Source organism: Macaca mulatta, chromosome 3 (assembly GCF_049350105.2).
Source record: "Macaca mulatta isolate MMU2019108-1 chromosome 3, T2T-MMU8v2.0, whole genome shotgun sequence".
In the NCBI taxonomy this organism is placed as follows: Eukaryota; Metazoa; Chordata; class Mammalia; order Primates; family Cercopithecidae; genus Macaca; species Macaca mulatta.
Genome location: NC_133408.1, coordinates 71,947,418 through 71,972,268, shown reverse-complemented (window position 1 = coordinate 71,972,268; position 24,851 = coordinate 71,947,418). Strand labels below are relative to the sequence as shown.

Here is a 24,851-nt window from a genome sequence, read left to right as displayed (position 1 = left end):
CCTGTGAGATGAGGCAGCCTTTCATGGCCCAAGCATGGCAGGAATCTAACATTTCAAAACCCCTTCATTAAGAGGCAGACCTTTCAGGAGTGATTTAAAAGCACTTTAAGAAATAGGTTCTTCATTCCCCAAGCATAAGCTTGGAAGAAGCCCCACAGTCAGGAGAAGCAGACGGGTTTTCCCCCAAGATAGGCGACTAGAGATGGCAGAGCCAGTTGTCTGTAGAAAGAACAAAAGTTACAGGTGAGAATGACTATGGCTGAAGGAGAAGGCCGAGGGAAGAGTGCTGGAACCTGTCAGAGAACCCACGGGTAGAATCTGGGGCACAGTGGAGCCAGGCGTGGCGGTTCAAGCCTGTAATCCCAGTACTTTGGGAGGCCGAGGCAGGCAGATCACGTGAGGCCAGAAGTTTGAGACCAGCTAGGGCAACACGATGAGGCCCTGTCTCTACAAAAAATACAAAAATTAGCTGGGTGTGGTGGCTTGCACCTGTAGTCCCAGCTACTTGGGAGGCGGAGGTGGGAGGATTGCTTGAGCCTGGGAGGCAGAGGTTGCAGTGAGCCAAGATCATGCCACTGTACGGAAGCCTGGGCGACAGAGTAAGACCCTGTCTTAAAAAACAAAAACAAAACTAAAAAACCCTCAACAAACCAGGCATCAAAGGAACATACCTCAAAATAATAAAAGCCATATATGACAAACCCACAGCCAACATCATATTGAATGGGGAAAAGTTGAAAGCATTCCCCAAAGAACTGGAACAAAACAAGGATGCAAATTCTCACCACTCCTATTCAACATAGTAATGGAAGTCCTGGCCACAGCTATCAGGCAAGAGAAAGAAAGAAAGGACATTCACACTGGAAAAGAGTAAGTTAAATGATCTCTGTTTGCTGATGACATGATCTTATACCTAGAAAACCCTAAAGATTTGATAAATGACTTCAGTAGAAGTTTCAAGATACAAATTAGTGTACAGTGGCTCATGCCTATAATCCCAGCATTTTGGGAGGCTGAGGTGGGAGGATAGCTTGAGCCTGGGAGTTCAAGACCAGCTTGGGCAACATGATGACACCCTGTCTCTGTTTAAAAAAATACATACACATATATACACACATACATATATATATTCAAAAATAAGAAAAAAATTAATGTAAAAAAATCAGTAATATTTCAATAGACTTATAACGTTCAAGCTGAGAACCAAACCAAGAAGGCAATCCCATTTACAATAGCCACACAAAATTACCTAGGAATACATTTAACCAAAGTTGTGAAAGATCTCTATAAGGAGAATTACCAAACACTGATGAAAGAAATGGTAGATGACACAAACAAATGAAAAACATTCTATGCTCATGGATTTGAAGAATCAATATCATTAAAATGGCCACACTGTTCAAAGCAATCTACAGATTCAACACAATTCCTATCAAATTACCAATGTCATTTTTCACAGAATTAGAAAAAACAATCCTAAAATTCATAGGGAACCAAAAAAGAACCTGAATAATCAAAGCAATCCTAAGCAAAAAGAACAAAGTTAGAGGCATCACATTATGTGACTTCAAATTATACTACAAGGCTACAGTAAACAAAGTAGCACGGTACTGGTACAAAAACAGACACACAGATCAACAGAAAAGAATAGATAATCCATAAGTAAAGCCACGTACCTACAATCAACTGGTCTTTGACAAAGTTAACAAAAATATACATGGGGAAAGGACATCCTATTCAATAAATGGTGAGGGAAAACTCGGATATCCACATGTAGAAGAATGATACTGGACCCCTATCTTTTTTTTTTTTTTTTTTTAAGACGGGGTCTTGCTCTGTTGACCAGGCTGGAGTGCAGTGGCGTGATCTCGGCTCACTGCAACCTCCGACTCCCTGGTTCAAACGATTTCTCCTGCCTCAGCCTCCCAAGTAAGTGGGATTACAGGCACATGCCACCATGCCCAGCTAATTTTTTTGTATTTTTTAGTAGAGACAGGGTTTCACCATGTTGGCCAGGATAGTCTCGATCTCCTGACCTTGTGATCTACCCGCCTCAGCCTCCCAAAATGCTGGGATTACAGGCATGAGCCATCACGCCAGCCAGGACCCCTATCTTTTACCGTCTACAAAAATTAACTCAAGATGTATTACATTAAGACCTAAGCATAAGACCTGAAATTATAAGAAACCTGGAAGAAAACCTAGGAAAAACTCTTCTGGACATTGGCGTAGGCAAAGAATTTATGACTAAGACCTCAAAAGCAAACGCAACAAAAGCAAAGATAAAGAACTGGGACTTAAATTAAGAAGCTTCTGCACTGCAAAAGAAATTTTCAACACAATAAACAACAGGAGAAAACATTTGCAAACCATGCATCTGACAAAGGACTAATATCCAGAATCTACAAGAAACTCAACAAGAAAAAAAAAAAAAAACGCATCAAAAAGTGGGACATACAAGCAGCCAACAAACATATGAAACAATGCTTAACATCACTCATCAACAGCAAAATGCAAATTCAAACCACAAGGAGATACCATCTCACACCATTCAGAATGGCTATGATTAAAAAGCCAAAAAACAACAGATGTTGGCCGGGCATGGTGGCTCACGCCTGTAATTCTAGCACTTTGGGAGGCCAAGGCAGGTGGATCATGAGGTCAGGAGTTCGAGACCAGCCTGACCAACATGGTGAAACCCTGTCTCTACAAAAAATACAAAAATTAGCCAGGCATGGCGGCGCATGCCTGTAATCCCAGCTATTCAGGAGGCTGAGACAGGAGAATTGCTTGAACCTGGGAGATGGACGTTGCAGTGAGCTGAGACTGCAACACTGTACTCCAGCCTTGGCGACATTGCGAGACTCTGTCTCAAAAAAAAAAAAAAGGTGTTGGTGAGGATGGAGAGAAGTGGGAACATGTACACGCTCTGGTGGGAATGTAAATTAGTATAACCTCAATGAAAAACAGCACAGAGATTTCTCAAAGAACTAAAAATAGAATTACCATTCAACCCAGCAATCCCACTATTGGGTACCTATCCAAATATAAATAAATTATTATATAAAAAAAGACACCTGTACTTGTATGTTTATCACAGCACCATTCACAACAGCAAAGTCATGGAATCAACCTCAGTGTCCATCAATGGATGATTCAATGAAGAAAATGTAATATACATACAACATGGAATACTATGCAGTCATAAAAAAGAGTGAAATCATGCCTTTTGCAGCAACATGGATGGAGCTGGAGGCCGTTATCCTAGGTGAAATAACGCAGAAACACAAAATCAAAGACTGCACATTCTCACTTGTAAGTAGGAGCTAAACAACGGGTGCCTGTGGACATACAGAGGGGAACAACAGACACTGGGGACTCCAAAAGGAGGGAGGATGGGACAGGGGTTAGCGTTGAAAGATTACCTACCAGGTGCAATGTTCACTACTGGAATGATGCGTACATCAGAAACCCAGACCTCATTGCTACGCAACATGTCTATGTAACAAACTTGCACGTGGAATACCATACAGCCACAAAAAATAATGAAATCATATCTTCTGCAGAAACATGAATGAACTGACTTCAGGATGAAGCCCTTTAATGAACACAGGACAAAGAAAGTATCTGCAGTTTCCAGGGCCTAATATTTAAATACATGAAAGGCAGGCACAACTGGAAGGCAGTACACCTAGATATTTAAAAATCAAAAATCTCACTTCTATATTTAATCCCCAGTCCCCAAAAAGAAGGAAACACCACAATACCAGGCTATGCAATGCATCCACAGTGCTCCTTGCTACAAAAGCTTTCAAAAAGACCAATGAAGTTTTACACTTTTCTCAGCAAAAATGCCAACATAGGAAGCAAACAGGGAGAGAACACATTTAAAAAGGGCTGGCTAAAAAATTCCCAGAAACAGGATCTAAAAGAGAAAAAAAGTGGAGAAGACTTTCTTGCTCCAGAAAACGTGATAACCTAAATATAGGCTTTTAATTAAGCTGATTTCTGACCACAGAGCTCTAACATAAAAAGTCTTTCCAAATCTCTTATCAGATTTCAGCCAGGACAAACCTAAAATAGGTCTCCTCTTCAGGTTGTCTGGTTCTAAAACCAGCTTTTCCCCCCTAATTGTGCATGCAAATGAATTACTTTACATTTCAAAGGATCCCGTTTTGGCTACTGCTGCTTATGACCACCCCGTGTTAGGTGGGTCCACTTTCCTAGATATTTACAAGAGGACGCCCCATAAGTGTCATACACAAACCCAGCTGGTGATGGTCACAAATGTAAAATCAAGCCCCAATCCCCAAAAATAAAACACAGCTGCAATCTTAAAAGCATGCTCTATAAAATGAGACCATAGGTGCCACACTGCCAGTCCCTTACGCTAACCTCCTGTCCCGAGGCAGAGGCAGAAAAACTTTGACCCGAACTTTCTGCTGTGACAGAAACAGAAAAAAAAAAAGGCAGTTCTCTGCAGATATCTTGACCTGAATCTCCTGTCCAAAGACAGAGACCGAAGCCCTCACTCTTAAGGAAAAGGGAAGATTTGAAAAACAGCCCAAATAATGTCTACAACTTCACCCAAATAGTGGGAGGTCTGAATTCAGGAGAACTTACCAAAAATATCTGGTGGGACTGCTGAGGACGGGCAGTTCATGCTGGTGCCAAGCGCCACTTTCAAAGAGAAACACCAGTGGTGGGTGAGAGTCACTCTCAATCCTGCCTCCTTACACCAGGTATGTTGACCTAAAAGGAAGAAGTTGAGGCAAAGTTAATCTAAGTGGAGAGCTTATTTGGGCCAAGCTTGAGGATTTCAACTTGGGAGCACAGATTCAAGATGCCATGAAAATACACTCTGTTTAACAGCAGTTATAAGTGAATGATTTTTTTTTCTTTTTTTTTTGAGACGGAGTCTCGCTCTGTCGCCCAGGCTGGAATGCAGTGGTGCAATCTCGGCTCACTGCAACCTCTGCCTCCCAGGTTCAAGCGATTTTTCTGCCTCAGCCTCCTGAATAGCAGGGACTACAGGTATGCACCACCACGCCTGGCTAATTTTTGTATTTTTAGTAGAGACGGGGTTTCATCATGTTGGCCAGGATGGTCTCGAACTCCTGACCTGGTGATCCGCCTGTCCCAGACTCCCAAAGTGCTGGGATTACAGGCATGAGCCACAGCGCCTGGCCCTAAGTGGATTTTTAAAAGAAAATAACGAGCAGTTCCTGAGTTGTTTACCAAAAATCTATATCAAAATCACATAAGGTATTGTTTGGCTATACATTGTTTTTGTATCATAAATTCCAGGAATGTGAAGATAATGGGTGAGTCTGGAACAAAATGACTCTAAACAAGTGCGCCCTGCATGGGTGCAGTGGGGCGATGTTCTGCACCCAGGGTGCAGAACAGCTCAGACTGATCCATTTTTCTTTTCAGTACAAACTGAAGAGGGCTCCAGAGATTACCTAATTGTAGTTTTCCCAAAGTGTGCTAAATTAGTATTTTATATCTGTTACATTGGTTCCAGAACCCCCATGGATACCAAAATCCATGCCTAAGGAATACCAGTGAAGCTCACTGCCTGTGCAGTGGTTCTGTCTGAGCTGTGCGTTAGACACACTTGTAGTGATTTTAAAATACACAGATGTAAATACATAGACGTCCAGGTTCCACCCAAGAGCTCTTAAGTCAGAATCTGCAGAGGTGAAATCTTCCATCTACATATTTTTTAAATGCCCCACAAGTGATTTTGATCCAAGCCAGAGTTCAGAACAACTACTGGAGCCTTTCATTTCCTTGACTTCTTCAACCTCAATGTTTTTCACCATCTTTCTACTTCAGTCACCCACTTCGGAGGTCATGCCCCTTCTGAAATCTTTGTTACCTTAGAAAGCACTAGACAGTGGGATCTAGACTGGATAGGGAAGGAAGTGAAGACAAGAGTGGCTTAAAAGGAAAGAAATTAGGCTGAGCGCAGTGCCTCACACCTGTAATCCAGCACTTTGGGAGGATGAGATGGGCGGATCATTGAGGTCAGGAGTTCAAGATCAGCCTGATCAACATGGTGAAACCCCGTCCCTACTAAAAGTATAAAAATTAGCCAGGTATGGTGGTGCATGCCTGTAATCCCAGCTACTCAGGAGCCTGAGGCACAAGAAATGCTTGAGCTGAGTGGGTGGAGATTGCAGTGAGCAGAGATCAAGCCACTGCACTCCAGCCTGGGTGACAGAGTGAGACCCTGTCTCAAAATAATAATAATTTAATGTCTCCAACATTAAAAACTATCACTGGCCACACACCCCTTTTGCAACTACCATCCTTTCTTTTTTTCAAGGTCACAACTCTTCAAAAAATTGTCAATACTTTCTCTACTTCCTCATCGCCCATTTCTCAGTTCTCTATAATCTGGCTTTTGTTCTGCCCTTAGTACTCTGCTGAAACTGCTCTGGTTATGACCACCAAAAACCTTTATGTTGTTCATGCAATGGACCTCATTACTTCTTTCTTTCTCTCTCTTTCTCTCTCTCTCTCTTTCTCCCCTCCCTCCCTCCCTCCCTCTCTCCCTCCCTCTCTCTCTCTCTTTCTCTCTTTGAGTCTGGTTCTGTCGTCCTACCTAGGGTGCAGTGGTGTGATCTTACCTCGCTGCAACCTCTGCCTCAACCTCTGCCTCCTGGACCCAAGCCATCCTCCCACTTCAGCCTCCCAAGTAGCTGGGACTACAGGTATACGCTACCACACCTGACTAATTTTAGTAGAGGTGAGGTTTCATCATGTTGCCCAGGCTGGTCTCAAACTCCTTAGCTCAAGTGATCCACCCACCTCGGCCTGGTGCTGGGATTACAGGTGTGAGCCACCAGGCCTGGCCTGACTTCATTACTGCTTCCAAGACAGTATCTGATACTGGTGACTGGTGACTCTTGCTTTACTTTCACCGTCTCTCTCAGGGAGCTGTGATCTAATCTCTTTTCCTTTGCCTGCCTTTTCCGTGTTGCTGCTTCTTAGGTTTTCCTAAGATCTACTCTTGTTTCTCTGTAGTTGACTTACAGGGATCTTAAAAAGACAAAAACCTGATCGTATCAGTCCCACACTTAAAATTATTCAGGGCATCCTGCCACTCTTAGGCTAGAGTAGAAAGCCATAAAGAATCCTATGACTGACTGCTTCCTGCTCTCTGCAGTCACTCTCCTGTTTGCTCGAGGCTTCATTCACACTGACCCACTTTTAGGTGCTGAAACGTGCCATGCGCCCGCCCTCCACCCCCATGACAACATCTACTCCTTTTTCAGGTCTCAGGGAAGATTTTGACATCATAGACCAGGTGAGGTTGCTCATTTACATCTTCCTTTTCTAGGTAGCATTTTTTTTCCTCTCTCTTTTTTTTAGACACAGTCCGGCACACCAGTTGCCCAGGCTGGTGTGCAGGGGCGCAGTGTCAGCTCACTGCAACCTCTGCCTCTAGGTTCAAATGATTCTCCTGCCTCAGCCTCCTGAGTAGCTGGGATTACAGGTGTGTGCCACACCTGGCTAATTTTTGTATTTTTAGCAGAGACGGGGTTTCACCATATTGGTCAGTCTGGTCTTGAACTCCTGACCTCAAGTGATTCTCCCACCTTGGCCTCCCAAAGTGCTAGGATTACAGGTGTGAGCCACCACACCTGGCCATGGGTAGCATTTTTTTTTTAATCACTGTAATTATTTGTCTAATAACCCATCGTTATACCTCACCATTGTGTTATGTTAATCTCCATGATGGTAGGAACCTGGTCTATCTGGTTAAATTCTATTAATATTTTCAGTGTCCAGTGCCTGGCACATAAAAGGCACTTAATAAATATTTGCTACATTTGTAAATGAAAGGATTCTGGTGTTTGCTTTTCTTTTTTTAATTTTTAAAAAACTTTAAATTTTAAACCCATTTTAGACTTACAGGAAAGTTGCAAAATAGTGGAGTTCCTGTATACCACTCACTCTGCTTGTCCTAATGTTAACAGTTTACAAAACCACAGTATAATGTGCAAAACCAGGAAATTAACACTTGAACATTTTTTTTTTTTTGAGACAGAGTTTTGCTCTTGTTGTCCAAGCTGGAATGCAACAGCACGGTCTTGGCTCACTGTAATCTCCATCTCCCTGGTTCAAGAGATTCTCCTGCCTCAGCCTTCCAAGTAGCTGGGATTACAGGAACCCACCACCACACCCGGCTACTGGTACAACATTATTAACTGAAATTATTCACATTTCACTAATGTTCTTTCTCCACTAATGTTCTTTCTCTGATCTAGAATACACACTGCATTCAGTTTTATTTTTCCTTAGTTTCCTCCAATCTGTAATAGTTTCTTAGGCTGTCTTTCATGAGCTTGACACTTTTTAAAAAGATTGAAAAGCATTTTATGATGTTACATATATTTAAGAGATAGGGCAAAAATGGAGAGATATAGGTTATATGCCTGAGCATCAAGCCTGAGAGCCCACCTCCCTGTTCAGGCCCAGGCTCTGGAGTTCATTCCCATCAATGCCATTTTGATTGTGTAGTAAGATGAAAATTTGTCTATAGTTGGGGTGACGAGAGAAATTCACACTATGTATCAAATAGCAAGGTGATGAAGTAAATTATAACAGCATGACAATGCAGGAGCAAGTAACCAATAGATTAACATTACTTTGTCTATTAAATGCTTCAGTGCCCTTGTATACTTACCAATGATTTAAATGGTTTAATAAACACCTAGTTTTATTACACTTTGTACTAGAATAATCTCAAAGATACAATATAATGTATTTTAGCAAAAGAGTAAAATTCTATCAGCTTTCTATTCCTTTTTATATATTGACATTCTTATTTTATTCTTATTTTTTTGAGATGGAGTCTCACTCTGTCACCCAGGCTGGAATGCAGTGGTGCAACCTCAGCTCACTGCAACCTCTGCCTCCCAGGTTCAAGTGATTTTCCTGCCTCAGTCTCCTGAGCAGCTAGGATTACAGGCATGCGTCACCAAGCCTGGCTAATTTTTGTATTTTTAGTAGAGATGAGGTTTTGCCATGTTGACCAGGCTGGTATTGAACTCCTGACCTCAGGTGATCTGCCTGCCTTGGCCTCCCAAAGTGCTGGGATTATAGGCATGAGCCACTGTGCTCAGTCATATTGACATTCGTAATTGTCATGTCAGTTGATGCAGCAAACTACATGTCACGTGTTAGAGAGTGATACAAAGGTTTGCTCTGTAGAGTTAATAAGCTGCACCATGGCTGCAGTGAAATCATAATATGTGATCTGTTTAATGAAGGTTAAATCCCTTGTGTTCACTTAACTCAGGAGCAGCCAAATGTAAGAGGTAAATTGGGCAAGGGGTGGAGGGTTGGTGGGTGCAGAGCTTCCATGCCCTCTCTGGGCATGGCAACCTCCAGCCCTGTATGTGTTCACCAATCTGGAAGTTCTCCAGACTCCTTTTTTTTAGTGTTTCTATGGAGGTTGCATTATATAGTCAAGATTGATTAAACTACTGGACATTGGTGACTTTAAAATTTTTTAAAATTTCTAATTGACAAATAGTAATTGTATATATTTATAGAGTACAATGTGATGCATTAATATATATTTACATTGTTGATGTGGTTTGGCTGTGTCCTCACCCAAATCTCATCTTGAATTCCCACATGTTGTGGGAGGGACCCAGTGGGAGGTAACTGAATCATGGGGGCAGGTCTTTTCCATACTGTTCTCATGATAGTGAATAAGTCTCATGAGATCTTATGGCTTTACAAGCTAGAGTTTCTCTGCATAAGCACGCTCTCTCTCTCTCTCTCTATCTGCCTGCTGCCATCCATGTAAGATGTGACTTGCTCCTCCTTGCCTTCCACCATGATTGTGAGTCCTCCCCAGTCACTGGGAACTGTAAATCCATTAAACCTCTTTCTTTTGTAAATTGCCCAGTCTTGGGTATGTCTTTATCAGCAGCATGAAAACAGACTAATACACATTGTGGAATAGCCAATTATCATATCTGTCACCTCACATACTTTTCAATTATTTGTGGTGAAAACATTTAAAATCTACTATTTTAGTAATTTTGAAATATACAACGCATTATCAGCCAGACGCAGTGGCTCAGGCCTGTAATCCCAGTACTTTGGGAGGCCGAGGTGGGCGGATCACTTGAGTTCAGGAGTTTGAGACCAGCCTGGGCAACATGTTGAAACCCCATCTCGAAGAGAAAAGAAAAGAAAAGAAAGAAAAGAAAAGAAAAGAAAAGGAAAGAAAAGAAAAGAGAAAAGAAAACAATGCATTGTTATTTTATTATTTTAGTCATCATTCTGTGGAACAGATCACTAAAACTTATACCTTCTGTCTCACTGAAACTTTGTACCCTTTGGTCAACATCTCTCTAGCCCCCTACCACACAGCCCCAGATTCTAGTAACAACCATTCCACTCTATACAAGTTCAACATTCTTAGAGTCCACGTTTTAAGTAAGATCATGCAGTTTCTGTTTTTCTGTGCTTGGCTTATTTCACTTAATACAATGTCCTCTAGGTTCATCTATGTTGTCACGAATAATATAATTTCCCTCTTTTTGAAGGCTGAATAATATTCCATTGTGTATATATACCACATTTTTTTTTTTTTTTTTTTTGTTGAGACAGAGTCTCGCTTTGTCACCCAGGCTGGAGTGCAGTGGCCGGATCTCAGCTCACTGCAAGCTCCGCCTCCCGGGTTTGCGCCATTCTCCTGCCTCAGCCTCCCGAGTAACTGGGACTACAGGCGCCCGCCACCTCGCCCGGCTAGTTTTTTGTATTTTTTTTTTTTTTTTAGTAGAGACGGGGTTTCACCGTATTAGCCAGGATGGTCTCGATCTCCTAACCTCGTGATCCGCCCGTCTCGGCCTCCCAAAGTGCTGGGATTACAGGCTTGAGCCACCGCGCCCGACCTTTTTTTTTTTTTTTTTTTTTTTTTGAGACAGAGTCTCGCTCTGTTGCCCAGGCTGGAGTGCAGTGGTTTGATCTCGGCTCACTGCAACCTCCACCTCCCAGGTTCAAGCAATCCTCCTGCCTCAGCCTCCTGAGTAGCAGGGATTACTGACATGTGCTGCCATGCCCAGTTAATTTTTGTATTTTTAGTAGAGACGGGGTTTCACCATGTTGGGCAGGCTGATCTCAAACTCCTGACCTCGTGATCCACCCACCTCAGCCTCCCAAAGTGCTTGGATTATAGGGGTAAGTCACAGCGCCTGGTGACCACTTTTTTTTTTTTTTTTTTGAGAGGGAGTCTCGCTCTGTCGCCCAGGCTGGAGTGCAGTGGCGGGATCTCAGCTCACTGCAAGCTCCGCCTCCCGGGTTGACGCCATTCTCCTGCCTCAGCCTCCCGAGTAACTGGGACTACAGGCGCCCGCCACCTCGCCCGGCTAGTTTTTTGTATTTTTTTTTTTTTTAGTAGACACGGGGTTTCACCAGGTTAGCCAGGATGGTCTCAATCGCCTGACCTCGTGATCCGCCCGTCTCGGCCTCCCAAAGTGCTGGGATTACAGGCTTGAGCCACTGCGCCCGGCTGGTGACCACATTTTTAAAATCCATTCATCCAGTGGACATCAAGGTTGCTTCCATATCTTGACTACAGTGAATAATGTTGCAATAAACACAGGAGTACAGATATTTCTTTGGCATACCCATTTCAATTCCTTTGAATATATACTTAGGTCCTGGTGTGGTGGCTCACACCTGTAATCTCAGCACTTTGGGAGGCTGAGGTGGGTGGATCATCTGAGATCAGGAGTTCAAGACCAGCCTGGCCAACATGGTGAAGCCCTGTCCCTAATATAAATACAAAAATTGGCTGGGTGTGACGTGGCGCATGTCTGCAATTCCAGCTGCTTGAGAGGCTGAGGCACAAGAATCACTTGAACCTGGGAGGCACAGGTTGCAGTGAGCTGAAATCGTGCCACTGCACTCCAGGCTGGCTGATGGAATGATACTCTGTCTCAAAAAAAAAATACCCAGAAGTGGAACTGCTGGATCATATGGTAGTTTGATTATTTTTATTTTTATTTGAGATGGAGTCTCGCTCTGTCGCCCAGGCTGGAGTGCAGTGGCGCCATCTCGGCTCACTGCAACCTCCACCTCCTGGTTCAAGCAATTCTCCATCTCAGCCTCCGATTTTTTGTTTTTTGAGGAACTCCTGTAGTTTGCTGTGATGGCTGTATTAATTTATATTCCCACAAACAGTGCATAAGCGTTCCCTTTTCTCCACACTCTCACCAATAGTTGTTATCTTTTGTCTTTTTGATAATAAGCCATTCTAAAAGGGGCGAGTGCTCTCTGATTGTGGTTTTAATCTGCATTTCCATCATGATCAGTGATAAGCATTTTTTCATATCTCAGATGGCCATTTGTATGTTGCCGTTTTTTAGAAATAAATGGGAAAATTTGAATTTAATTTTCTGTGAATGAGAATATCTATTCAGGACATTTGTCCATCTTAAAATTGGGTTACTTGTTTTCTCGTTGTTGAGTTCCTTATATATTTTGGATATTAGTCCCTGATATGGTTTGGATTTGTGTCCCCCAACCAAATCTCATGTTGAATTGGAAGGCGACTGGATCACAGGGTGGATTTCCCTCTTGCTGTTCTCGTGATGAGTGAATTCTCACGAGATCTGATGGTTTAAAAGCATGTGGCACTTTGCACTCTCTCCTCCTGCTACATGAAGAAGGTCCTTGCTTCCCCTTGGCCTTCTGCCATGCTTGTAAGTTTCCTGAGGCCTCCCAGTCATGCTTACTGTACAGCCTGTGGAATCGTGAGTCAATTAAACCTCTTTTCTTCATAAATTACTCAGTCTCAGGTAGTTCTTTATTAGCAGTGTGAGAACAGACTAATACAGTCCCATATCAGATGTATCATTTGCAAACATTTTCTCCCAATCTTTGGTTTTTCTCTTCATTTATTGATTGTTTCCTTTGCTGTGTAAAGCTTTTTAGGTTGACGCAACCCTATTTGTTTACTTTTGCATTTGTGGTCATATCCGCAAGAAATCTTTGTCTAGATAAATGTCATGAAGCATTTTCCTCTCTGGTAGTTTTATAGCTTCAGGTCTTCTGTTTAAGTCCTTAATCCATTTTGAGTTGATTGTCCATTGGTGATTAACTCTATTTTTCAACCCCCCTCTTCTCCTCAGAGGTGGGGTGGGGTTTGGGGTTGGGACTTAAAGTTCAACCCTCTAATTACAAGGTAGGTTCCTTTAGCCACTAGCCTCCATCCTGAAGCTACACAGGAACTTGGAGTCACCAGTCATCTCATTGGTTATGAATAGCAAAAGATGCTTCTATCATCCCTATCACTCAGAAAATGATGAGGGTTTTAGGAGCTCTGTGGTAGGAACTGGACATGAAGATCTACTCTGTACGATGTCAATATGTCTACGATGTTTACAATGTCAATATGTTCACAATGTCAGTATGTCTCATTAATGGTAATATGGCTCATTAATGGCAATATGTCTCATTAACGGTAATATTTACCATTATCACTTGGTCAAGGTGGTATCTACTAGGTTTCTCTATGGTAAAAGTTACTATCTTTCCTTTTGTTGCTAATAAATATCCTGGGGGAAGATACTTTAAGGCTACCTACAGGATGGACGGCTCATGCCTGTAATCCTAACACTTTGGGAGGTGGAAGTGGGAGGATGGCTTGAGCCTAGGAGTTTGAGACCAGCCTAGGCAACATAGTGAGACCTTCACTATGAAAAAAAAAAGAAAAAAATAGCTGGGTTTGGTGGTGAGTGTCTGTAGTCCCAGCTATTTGGGAGGCTGAGGTGAGAGGGTTGCTTGAGCCTGGAAGGTGGAGGCTACAATGAGCTGTGATCATGCCACTGCACTCCAGCAAGCCATGATCACGCCACTGCATTCCACCCTCGGTGAAAGAGTGAGACCCTGTCTCAAAAAAAAAAAAAAAAAAAAGAAAAAAGATTATGTACATATCTTGCTTCTCAAACCCATTAATTACATCATCAGTGTATCTCATCTCATCTGCAACAATTATTAATGTGGTGTTTACCTGATGGTGTTCTTCTATTTCCCTCTTACTAATTTAGTATTGGAATTTTTCCATAAGGAAGAGCTGCTGCTTATCCCCTATTCATTCGTTTATTAGATTCTTTGTATCTATAGAGACTCATGAATATTATATTCTATGAATTAAAAGTCAAATACTTTTATTATTTATTTTATTGCACAAATTGTTCCAGCTTTGGCCATTACGAGACTCCTGTGTTATTTCAACCAGGCTTTCTCCTTTCTTAAGCACTTTCTCATTTCCTGGCAATGTAAGATGTTTCAGGCTCTTGCATTTTTCCTGCCCAGCCCTGGAATCAACAGTTTCTCCAAAGTGCCCTGGTTCCTTTTACTGGAGAAGAGGACTTAGAAACAAAGATTTGGGTGCTAGGTGTGCTTATTGCTACTGGGGTATCATTGCTTCTAGGCCCTCTTAGCAGACATAGCTAGGAAATATATAATATATATATATACACACACGCACATACTAACCATGTATATACACACATCGATTATGTGCATGTTTGTGTGTGTGTGTGTATATATATATACACACATATATATATTAAATACCATGAGTTCATACTGATATCCGATTCCAATCTAATACCACAAGGTTCACTTTAGTCTTCCCTTTTTCCTTACTGGTAACTTCCTTCTTCAACAGTAAAAAATTGGTGGCTCTCACTATCTACTTATTTGTTCAATTATGATATACATATAACATAGTTTTATAATAGAGTTGCTAACTCATACCCTTGTGAGAAACACAATTACTGACTTGATTACAGCATTTATGTGGAATTCTTTTCATCTTTAGCCTTACAGTACCCAGTTAAGATACTGTTTCCTAAAGTTATTTAAGGCTAGTTCTTTTCTTCCTCACCTCTTTCAGTGTGGTTACATCCTTCCTTTGTAATGTAGTTAGGTCCAATTTATTAGTGTTTAATAGTCTCCTCTATTTTTTATTGTATTTATTCTCAGGTGGTTTCTCTCATTGCGTTGGCTTCACTGCTCATCCTTTCTGAGCTACAGAAAAACATACAAATGTAACCACCCTCCTGGACAACCCCAGGTAGATGTCCCTCATATTTCTCAAGCCTAACATATCCAAAACTCATTCTCTCTCAAGTCTCTTGCCATTAATTTGCCATGCAGTAAGGCAGGTCAGAATGGTGACTCCACACCAAACCAATTGGGTTTGATTCCCAGCTCCATGACTTCAGCTGTATGAGTCTGGTTGGGTAAATTACTCAACCTCTCCAGCCTTCCATTTCCTCATCTATAAAACTAGGAATAATAGTATCTACCCGTGGGTTTGTTGTGAAGATTAAGGAAAAGTGAAAATGTGTAAATATTTAGAATATAACAGCACAGGCCAGGTGCAATGGCTCATGGCTGTAATCCCAGCACTTTGGGAGACCAAAGCAGGGGGATCACCTGAGGTCGGGAGTTCGAGACCAGCCTCACCAACATGGAGAAACCCCGTCTCTACTAAAAATACGAAATTAGCCAGGCATGGTGGCGCATGCCTGTAATCCCAGCTACTCAGAAGGCTGAGGCAGGAGAATCGCTTGAACCCAGTAGGTGGAGGTTACAGTGAGCCGAGGCCATGCCATTGCACTCCAGCCCGGGCAATAAGAGCGAAACTGTCTCAAAAAAAAAAAAAAAAAAAGAATATAACACCACATAATAAGCAGTAGATAGAGAGATATATCTTAATTCTAACTCTTCTATCATATTCCCCATCTCAGTGAATAGCAACACCAAGCCTGAAACCTGAATGGCATCCTGAGCTCCCTCGTTCTTCCTTAGGCTCTCTATCTAATCAATGTCACATTCTGGTATACATATTCCCTTCAGTATATCGTGAATGTTTCTGGTCTTAATCTTCATGTCTAGTACGTTGGTTCAGCCACCATCATCTCTCACTTTGATTACTGCCATTCCCATCTAACTTGTCTCCTTGACTTTAGTCTAACCTTTTCTTCATACTGCAGCCAGAGTGATCTTTCCTACACCCCTCTCTATCATGGAAATACCCTCATTTTACTTTTTGGCAAATATTAAAACACAAATTTTAGTAAATATTAAAAAAATGAAAATCACCTATAATATCACCTAGAGATAACCAGTTACCTTATTTTTGGGATTTATCCTTTCAGGCTTTTTCCATGTATATGCATACAAGGATACACATGCATATATTATTAAATGTATAATTTTCTTTTTAGAAATCTACATTTTAATTGATAATATTGTGGATCTCACTTCATGACAGAAAACAAAAGTCAAAACATTCATTTTCTTAACAGATTCATAATATATTCCTTTGCATGGAATAACCAAAATTTATTTCATTATTAATAGACCTTTAGGTTGTTTTCTTGCTTCCTTGCTTGCTTTTTTTTTTTTTTTTTTTTTGAGACGGAGTCTCGCTCTGTTGCCCAGGCTGGAGTGCAGTGGTGTGATATCGGCTCACTGCAAGCTCCACCTCCCGGGTTCACGCCATTCTCCCGCCTCAGCCTCCGAGTAGCTGGGACTACAGGCGCCCGCCACCACGCCCGGCTAGTTTTTTGTATTTTTAGTAGAGACGGGGTTTCATCATGTTAGCCAGGATGGTCTCGATCTCCTGACCTCGTGATCCACCCGCCTCGGCCTCCCAAAGTGCTGGGATTACAGGCTTGAGCCACCGCGCCCGGCCCCTTGCTTGCTTTTATAGACAATAGCAAACACTGTTAGACATACAGTTTTTGAATGATTTTGCCTGATTAGTTCCTTAGGAAAAGTGTCATTGCAGGGTCAAAGAAAAGGCAAAGCACTGTCCAGGAAGGTTGTATCAATTTATATACTCATCACTGATATATGAGACCATTAACCATGTCAGGCTTTGTTCTTTTGAAATTCATAAACATATTTACATTGAGACAGAAATTTTTATATTTTTAGCTTTATTTTTTAAATGTATTACCCTTTCATGTCATCTGTCCATTTTTCCACTATTGTCTTTTTCTTACTGATTTACAAGAGGTCTTTAGACAGAAGATAGCATGAAGTTAGGGGATTAACTCAGCAGAACTGGATGGTCCAAACCCTGAACACTTCAAGGAAAGGTACCCTGGCCTGCCTCCTTGTGAGACAACCTCTAAAGCCCTGGAATATCCTACCAGTTAAGGGTGTCTTTGTTTGCCTGAGGCCATGGGACATGTCCAGATGTTAATGCTAACAAAGGGACCCTGTTATGTGGAAAACCGCAGGCCGTCTGGTAGCTCCTCCTCTGAAAGGGCTGGAGAATGAAGATCAGCCACAAGGGTGGTCAGCCAAGCCTACATGACTAGCGTTGGGGCTCAGAAAATGATACTGCAAATTAAAGGCCTCAAAAGCACAAATTTCTCTCTGGCCTTCTCCTGCCCTCCTTTCTCTCACGCCTCATTCTCCCCCAAGACTAGGCTTAGAAACTAGAATACCCCTTCCCCAAGGCAGGTCATAGAAACAACAACCCTTGGCCAAGCGTGGTGGCTCATGCCTGTAATCCCAGCAATTTGGGAGGCCAAGGTGGGCAGATCATTTGAGGTCAGGAGTTTGAGACCAGCCTGGCCAACATGGTGAAACCCTCTCTCTACTAAAAATACAAAAATTAGGCGGGTGTGGTGGCAGGTGCCTGTAATCCAGCTACTCGGGAGGCTGAGGCACGAAAATGGCTTGAACATGGGAGGCGGAGGTTGCAGTGAGCCGAGATCATGACACTGCACTCCAGCCTTGGCAACTAGCAAAACTCAGTCTCAAAACAAACAAACAAAAAACAAAACAAAACAACAACAACAAAAAAACAGGAACGCTTTTTCTCCAAAGCCAGTCATAAAACCTAAAAATATTACCCTAATTCCCTGCCTTCTGTATCATAACTGGCTATAAATAAATTATCTGACCTACCTTCTTTCATTGTAGGTCATAAGACCCTCATTCCATAGTGGTCCTACCGCACACTGGGTAGGAAGGAATACTTCCCAAAGAGAACAAGGAGAATCTGAACAGCCAGGCCTGGCTGCATTTCCCCAATCTATAGCATGAGATCATACCCTTTTTGTCCAATCATATTTCTACACGGATGTCCACACCTAAACATAAACTGTATGTTTATGTTTCCCCGTACCTTTGGGTCTTCAGTCTGAAGGCTCCCATGTCACATAAAACTATGATCAAAGAGTGCGGGCACAGTGGCTCACACCTGTAATCCCAGCACTTTGGGAGGCCGAGGCGGGCAGATCACGAGGTCAGGAGATCAAGACCATCCTGGCTAACACAGTGAAATCCCGCCTCTACTAAAACTACAAAAAATTAGCCAGGCGTGGTGGCAGGCACCTGTAGCCTAAGCTACTAGGGAGGCTGAGGCAGGAGAATGGCGTGAACCCAGGAGGCGGAGCTTGTAGTGAGCTGAGATTGCGGCACTGCACTCCAGCCTGGGTGACAGAGCAAGACTGTATCTCAAAAAACAAACAAACAAACAAACCAAAAACTCTACAATCAAATAAACTTGTATGACTTGTCTATTACTCTGCTTTTTTTTTTTTTTTAAACAGTGTCACTCTTGTTGCCCAGAATGGCATGCAATGGCGTGATCTTGGCTCACTGCAACCTCACCTTCCAGGTTCAAGCAATTCTACTGCCTCAGCCTCCGAGTAGCTGGGATTATAGGCTCCCGCCACCACACCCGGATAATTTTGTATCTTCAGGAGAGATGGGGTTTCTCTATGTTGATCAGGCTGGTCTCAAACTCCCGACCTCAGGTGATCTGCTCACCTCAGCCTCCAAAGTGCTGGGATTACAGGCGTGAGCCACCGCGCCCAGCCTATTCTGCTTTTGTGTGTGTGTGTGTGTGTGTGTGTGTGTGTGTGTGTGAGTGTGTGTGTGTGTGTGTATGTCAGTGCTTTTCAGCAAACCTTCGGAGGGCAAAGGGGAAGTTATAAAACTATTTCAAATAAACTTGTTATGCTTTTCTCTTGTTAACCTGTGTTTTGTTATAGGGTTTTCTGTCATGACCCTTATGATAGGGAGAAAAGGGATCACCCCTACACCAGCCCCCAATTAAAACCCTGAACACCAAGCTAGAGTGAGCTTCCCTGGTTCTGTATGGCATGAACACAAATCTCTCACACATCGTTCCTGGGAGATTTTTTCTTTTTTTTCCTTTTTTTTTTTTTTGAGACACAGTTTTGCTCTTGTTGCCTAGGCTGGAGTGCAATGGTGTGAACTCAGCTCACCGCAACCCATGCCTCCTGAGTTCAAGTGATTCTCCTGCCTCGGCCTCCCGAGTAGCTGGGATTACAGGCATGCACCACCACGCTCGGCTAATTTTGCATTTTCAGCAGAGAAAGGGTTTCTCCATGTTGGTCAGGCTGGTCTCGAACTCCCGACCTCAAGCGATCCACCTGCCTCAGCTTCCCAAAGTGCCAGGATTACAGGCATGAGTCACTGCGCGCGGCCTGTTCCTGGGAGATTTAAAGGTTATCAGTTAAATTCCAGAGAGAGAGAGGACAATGGGAAGCCTGCACTTGGTCTCTCCTGGACCTTGGAGCTTGCTCTATGTGCTTTTGTCTGTTGCTGTTTTCTTTTTTGAGATGGAGTCTCACTCTGTTGCCCAGGCTGGAGTGCAGTAGCAGAATCTCAGCTCACTGCAAGCTCCACTTCCCAGGTTCAAGCGATTCTCGTGCCTCAGCCTCCCAAGTAGCTGGGATTACAGGCACTTGCCACCACGGCCAGCTAATTTTTGTATTTTTAGTAGAGATGGGGTTTCACAATGTTGACCACGCTAGTCTTGATCTCCTGACCTCAGCTGATCCACCCACTTCGGCCTCCCAAAGTGCTGGGATTATAGGCGTAAGCCACCACGCTCAGCATGTTGCTGACTTTTAATCTGCATCCTTTCACTCTAACACTCTACCATAAATGCAACACAGTATTTGCTGAATTCTAGGAGTTCTAGCAAATCACTGAACCAGAGGGTGGTATTGGGGACCCAAGAACACAGACAGTAACCCTTGTCAAACACACATACACATATAGTCTCCATTCCACCATTTGTCTTTTATTTTTGCTGCTTTCTAAAAGGAGTTAATTTGTAAAAGGTCTGCATTGTAAAATTTGTTTTTCCTCTCTGTAGAGGTCCTAAGTGTGCGTGAGGGTTTTCTTCTTTTATTCCTTATATAAGTTAAACACATTATTTTTTAAACTTAAGTTCCACACATTTTTTATATAAACTCAAAAGGGAAAAAACTTGGGAATATATGGAGTAAAATGTGAGGGCCCTTCAACACCTCTTTTTGTTTTGTTTTGTTTTTGAGACAGAGTATCGCTCTTGCTGCCCAGGCTGGAGTGCAATGGTGCGATCTCTGCTCACTGCAACCTCCACCTCCCAGGTTCAAGCGATTCTCCTGCCTCAGCCGCCCAAGTAGCTGGGATTACAGGCATAAGCCACCACATCCAGCCTCTCCTTAATATTTGATTCTCCTCTGTATCTGTGATACCAGGACAATTCTTCTTAGATCTTTATACAGAATTCCCTTAAGGGATACATTTTTTTCTTGTAATAATGATTTGAGGCATTTTTAATCTTACAGAAGATTAGAATTTTCAACTCATTTTGATATTGTAACTATTATGGACTAAATTATATTCCATATAATTAATTCCATATAACATATTCCCCCAAATTAATATGTTGAAGTCCTAACCCCCAATGTGACTTTATTTGGAAATAGGGCCTTAAAGGTTGTATTTTTTTTTGGAGAGAGAGTCTCGCTCTCTTGCCCAGACTGGAGTGCAATGGCGTGATCTCAGCTAACTGCAAACTCCACCTCGCGAGTTCAAGCAATTCTCCTGCCTCAGCTTCCCAAGTTGCTGGGATTACAGGCACCCACCACCACACCCGGCTAATTTTTTTTTTTTTTTGAGACGGAGTCTCGCTCTGTCGCCCAGGCTGGAGTGCAGTGGCGCGATCTCGGCTCACTGCAAGCTCCGCCTCCTGGGTTTACGCCATTCTCCTGCCTCAGCCTCCCGAGTAGTTGGGACTACAGGCACCCACCACCATGCCCGGCTGATTTTTTTTTTTTTTGTAGAGACGGGGTTTCACCATGTTAGCCAGGATGGTCTCCATTTCCTGACCTTATGATCCGCCTGCCTCGGCCTCCCAAAGTGCTGCACACCCGGCTAATTTTTGTATTTTTAGTAGAGATGGGGTTTCACCATGTTGGCCAGGTTGGTCTCAAACTCCTGACCTCAGATGATCCACCTGACTTGGCCTCCCAAAGTGCTGGGATTACAGGCGTGAGCCACTGCGCTGGGCCTGTAATTAAAGTTAAATAAGATCATAAAGGTGAGGTCTTAATCCAATAGCAATAATGTCCTCATAAGAAGACGAAGAGACACCAAGAGTGCATGCATACAGTGCAAAGGCCAGCAGAAGAGGACACAGAGAAAAGCCAGCTCCTTCTGCAAGCCAAGAAGAGAGGTTCACTGGAAACCAACAGGGCACGCACTTTGATTTTGAACTTACCACCTTTAGAACTGTGAGATATGACATTTCTGTGTTTGCACTCAGTCTGCAGTATTGTATAGCAGACTGAGCAGGCTACGACAGTCACCAAAGATGCATACTCTAAGGTAAAAATTAAAAGCATACTCTTCACAGTTGACATTTCCAATCAGATGAAAATGACACCAACATATTACAAGAACTGTAACTCATATAGATTTATATAGTCCTCTTTTCTAATGAAATTCACATACAAATCTGCACTCAAATTAAACTGCTTTTTTGGGGTGAAAAAAAGTGCAAGGGTGTAAGGCAAAGCCAGATGCAATATCAAGATCATAAAGGGCTTTGAGGGCATCACTGAGGAACTAGAACATTTTCCTGATGGCAGCAGGGAGCTGCGCGCAAGTTTTCAGCAACAGAGTGACTTTCAACCAACATTCATCACTGAACAGCTATCTATTTAGAACCTACTAACTGCTACAACCTACTAAGTGCTACAACCTGCCTTTTAAAAAATTATTATTATTATTATTATTTTACTTTTCTGTATCTTTCGAATGCCTCACAATTTAAGTTAAAAGAAATAGATCAGGCCGGGCACGGTGGCTCAAGCCTGTAATCCCAGCACTTTGGAGGCTGAGGTGGGCGGATCACCTGAGGTCAGGAGTTTGAGACCAGCCTGACCAATATGATAAAACTCCGTCTCTACTAAAAATACAAAAATTAGCTAGGTGTGGTGGCATGTGCCTGTAATCCCAGCTAATCGGGAAGCTGAGACAGGAGAATCATTTGAACCCAGGAGGCAGAGGTTGCGGTGAGTGGAGGTCACACCATTGCACTCCAGCCTGGGCAACAGGAGCAAAACTCTGTCTAAAAAAAAATCATTACATGAAAGGACATAATTAAGCGGGATTTGCTTAAAACATTTATTTTTTGAGACAAGGTCTGGTTCTATCGCCCAGGCTAGAGTGCAGTGGCTGGCTCACTGCAACCTTCATCTCCTGGGCCAAAGACATCTTCCCACCTCAGCCTCCTGAGTAACTGGGGACTACAGGCACACACCACCAAGCCCGGTTAATGTTTCTAGTTCCTTTTGTAGCAACAGGGTCTTGACATATTTCCCAGGCTGGTCTCGAACTCATGAGCTCAAGTGATCCTCCTGCCTCTGCCTCCCAAAGTGCTGCAATTACAGGCGTGAGTCACCGCAACCGGCCTAAACCTTTTAAATGAAAAAATATATGTATGTATGTATATATGGATATATATTCACTGCAGAAACTGTCAGGGCAGTGAAAGAATCTAGAAACATCTGACCGAACGCCGTGGCTCACGCCTGGAATCCCAGCACTTTGAGAGGCCAAGCTGGGAGGATCACTTGCGCTCAGGAGTTCGAGACCAGCCTGGGAAACATGGTGAGACCTGGTCGCTAACTACAACAACAAAGAGTCGCGCGTGGTGGTGCACACCTGTGGTCCCAGCTACTGGGGAGGCCGAGGCAGGTGGAGCTTTTGAGTCCAGGCATTTGAGGCTGCAGTGTGCCATGATCGTGTCACTGCACTGCAGCCTGGGTGATAAAGTGAGATCCTGTCTCAAAACAAAAACATAAACAGAAACACATCTGAGTATACACAGATGTGTTTACTGCAAAATGTAATAAAAGTGTCACGCAATTCCGTGGAAAAGTGACTCAACGGATAACGGCAAGGCAATGAGAGAAAAAGGTAAATCCCTAACTAACCCCTTACCACAAATATCATACTCAATGAAATACAGATAAAAAGGAGAAAAAGAAAATATTTTTTCAATTCTTTAAACGTATTAAAAGAAAATAAAGGCGAACGTTTGCATAATCCTGAGATGAGGAAAAACTTTCCCCCAAAATGACACCTATGGACGCTTGCCCAAAAATAAATTGCGAATTTTTTTTCAGCCTCAGAGTCATTCGCAGATAGTAGAGGACAATGTGTTTGTAATATTGGAACGGGTAAGACCGTCCTATAAAAGACCAAAAATCCGAAAGGGACACGGGGCGGGTGACAGAAACGGGGACAGCGGGGACAGGGGCCGCCTCTCACCCGGCCGCCGCCTCCCACCTCCCGCCTCCGCCTCCTCCCGGCGCGCACTCACCTCCGCAGACAAAGGGCGCTCCGGAAGGCTCCGCCCTCTGACGCCGCCGCCGCCGCCGCCGCCGCCAGGGTGGACCCGGGCGGGAGAAGGTGCCGAGGGCCCCACCGCCTGAGCCAATGACGCCCGGTGACTGGGCTCCTGGGGCCGGTCCAGCAGCCGGCGCGCCAGGACAGCTCTGACGACAGCCTCTCTGCAATGGCGGCGCAAGGCACTGGCCTCAGATCCCCAGTACGCATGCGCCGGCGGCGCCCGGAGCCTCCTTCCCTCATCACCGCCCTCATCGCCCGGGGTCCTGACTCCCACTAGCTTCCCCGGGTCTGCTTTTTATGACCCTGCGCCCTCGAGCCTTGCCAGGACTTTCCGGTCCGAGAGGGTCGAGGGGGACGGGCCGAGGACCCGTCCCTTGGTCCCTGCCAATCAGAAGCGTTGGACTGTCCGTCTCCATGGTGACGACACAAGCCTTGCTCTCAATCGTGGAACCACTCCTCCTTCCCATCAATTTCATATTGATAAAACTCAAAATATAATGATGATGATATTGGCCGGGCGCGGTGGTTCACGCGTGTAATCCCAGCACTTTAGGAGGCTGAGTTTGGTGGATAACTTGAGGTTCGAGACCAGCCTGGCCAACATGGTGAAATCCCCGTCTCTAATACACATACAAATATTAGCTGGGCGTGGTGACGGGCGCCTGTAATCTCAGCTATTCGGGAGGCTGAGGCAGAAGGATCGCTTGAACCTGGGAGGGGGAGGTTGCAGTGAGCGGAGGTTACCTCATTGCACTCCAGCCTGGGCAACAGAATAAGACTCCATCTCAAAAAAAAAAAAAATAATAATGATCTCATTATATCATTATATAGTAATGCTACTGATGCAAAGAATGGAATTTTTCTTTTTTTAGGCGTAACATTTTGCTTAATTGGAATTCAGAGTTAGTGAGTTTTGTTTTGTTTTGTTTTGTTTTTCAGACAGGGCCCTGTTCTGTCGCCCGGGCTGGAGGGCAGTAGTGCCATCATGGCTCACTGCAGCCTTGAACTCCTGGGCTCAAGCATCCTCCCGCCTCAGCCTCCCCGGTAGCGAGGACTACAGCAACCCTGAGCCACTGTGCCCCGCTAGTTTTTAAAACATTTTTGTAGAGATGGGG

At 43.5% G+C, this 24,851-nt stretch overlaps 1 protein-coding gene across 4 annotated transcripts in view; it reads right to left on the bottom strand.

Annotated features, from left to right (window-relative positions):
• Window positions 1–23,920, bottom strand: part of ZNF713 (zinc finger protein 713) — a 55,228-nt gene extending 31,308 nt beyond the window's left edge. For all 4 annotated transcript variants that reach the window (XM_015133441.3, XM_028845737.2, XM_015133440.3 and 1 more), the window contains exons 1-2: window positions 23,708–23,920; window positions 4,624–4,752 (exon numbers count right to left, since the gene is read on the bottom strand). The gene's annotated coding sequence lies outside the window, so the exon portion shown is untranslated. The remainder of the gene's footprint in view (window positions 1–4,623; window positions 4,753–23,707) is intronic.
• Window positions 23,921–24,851: the final 931 nt, after the last annotated feature.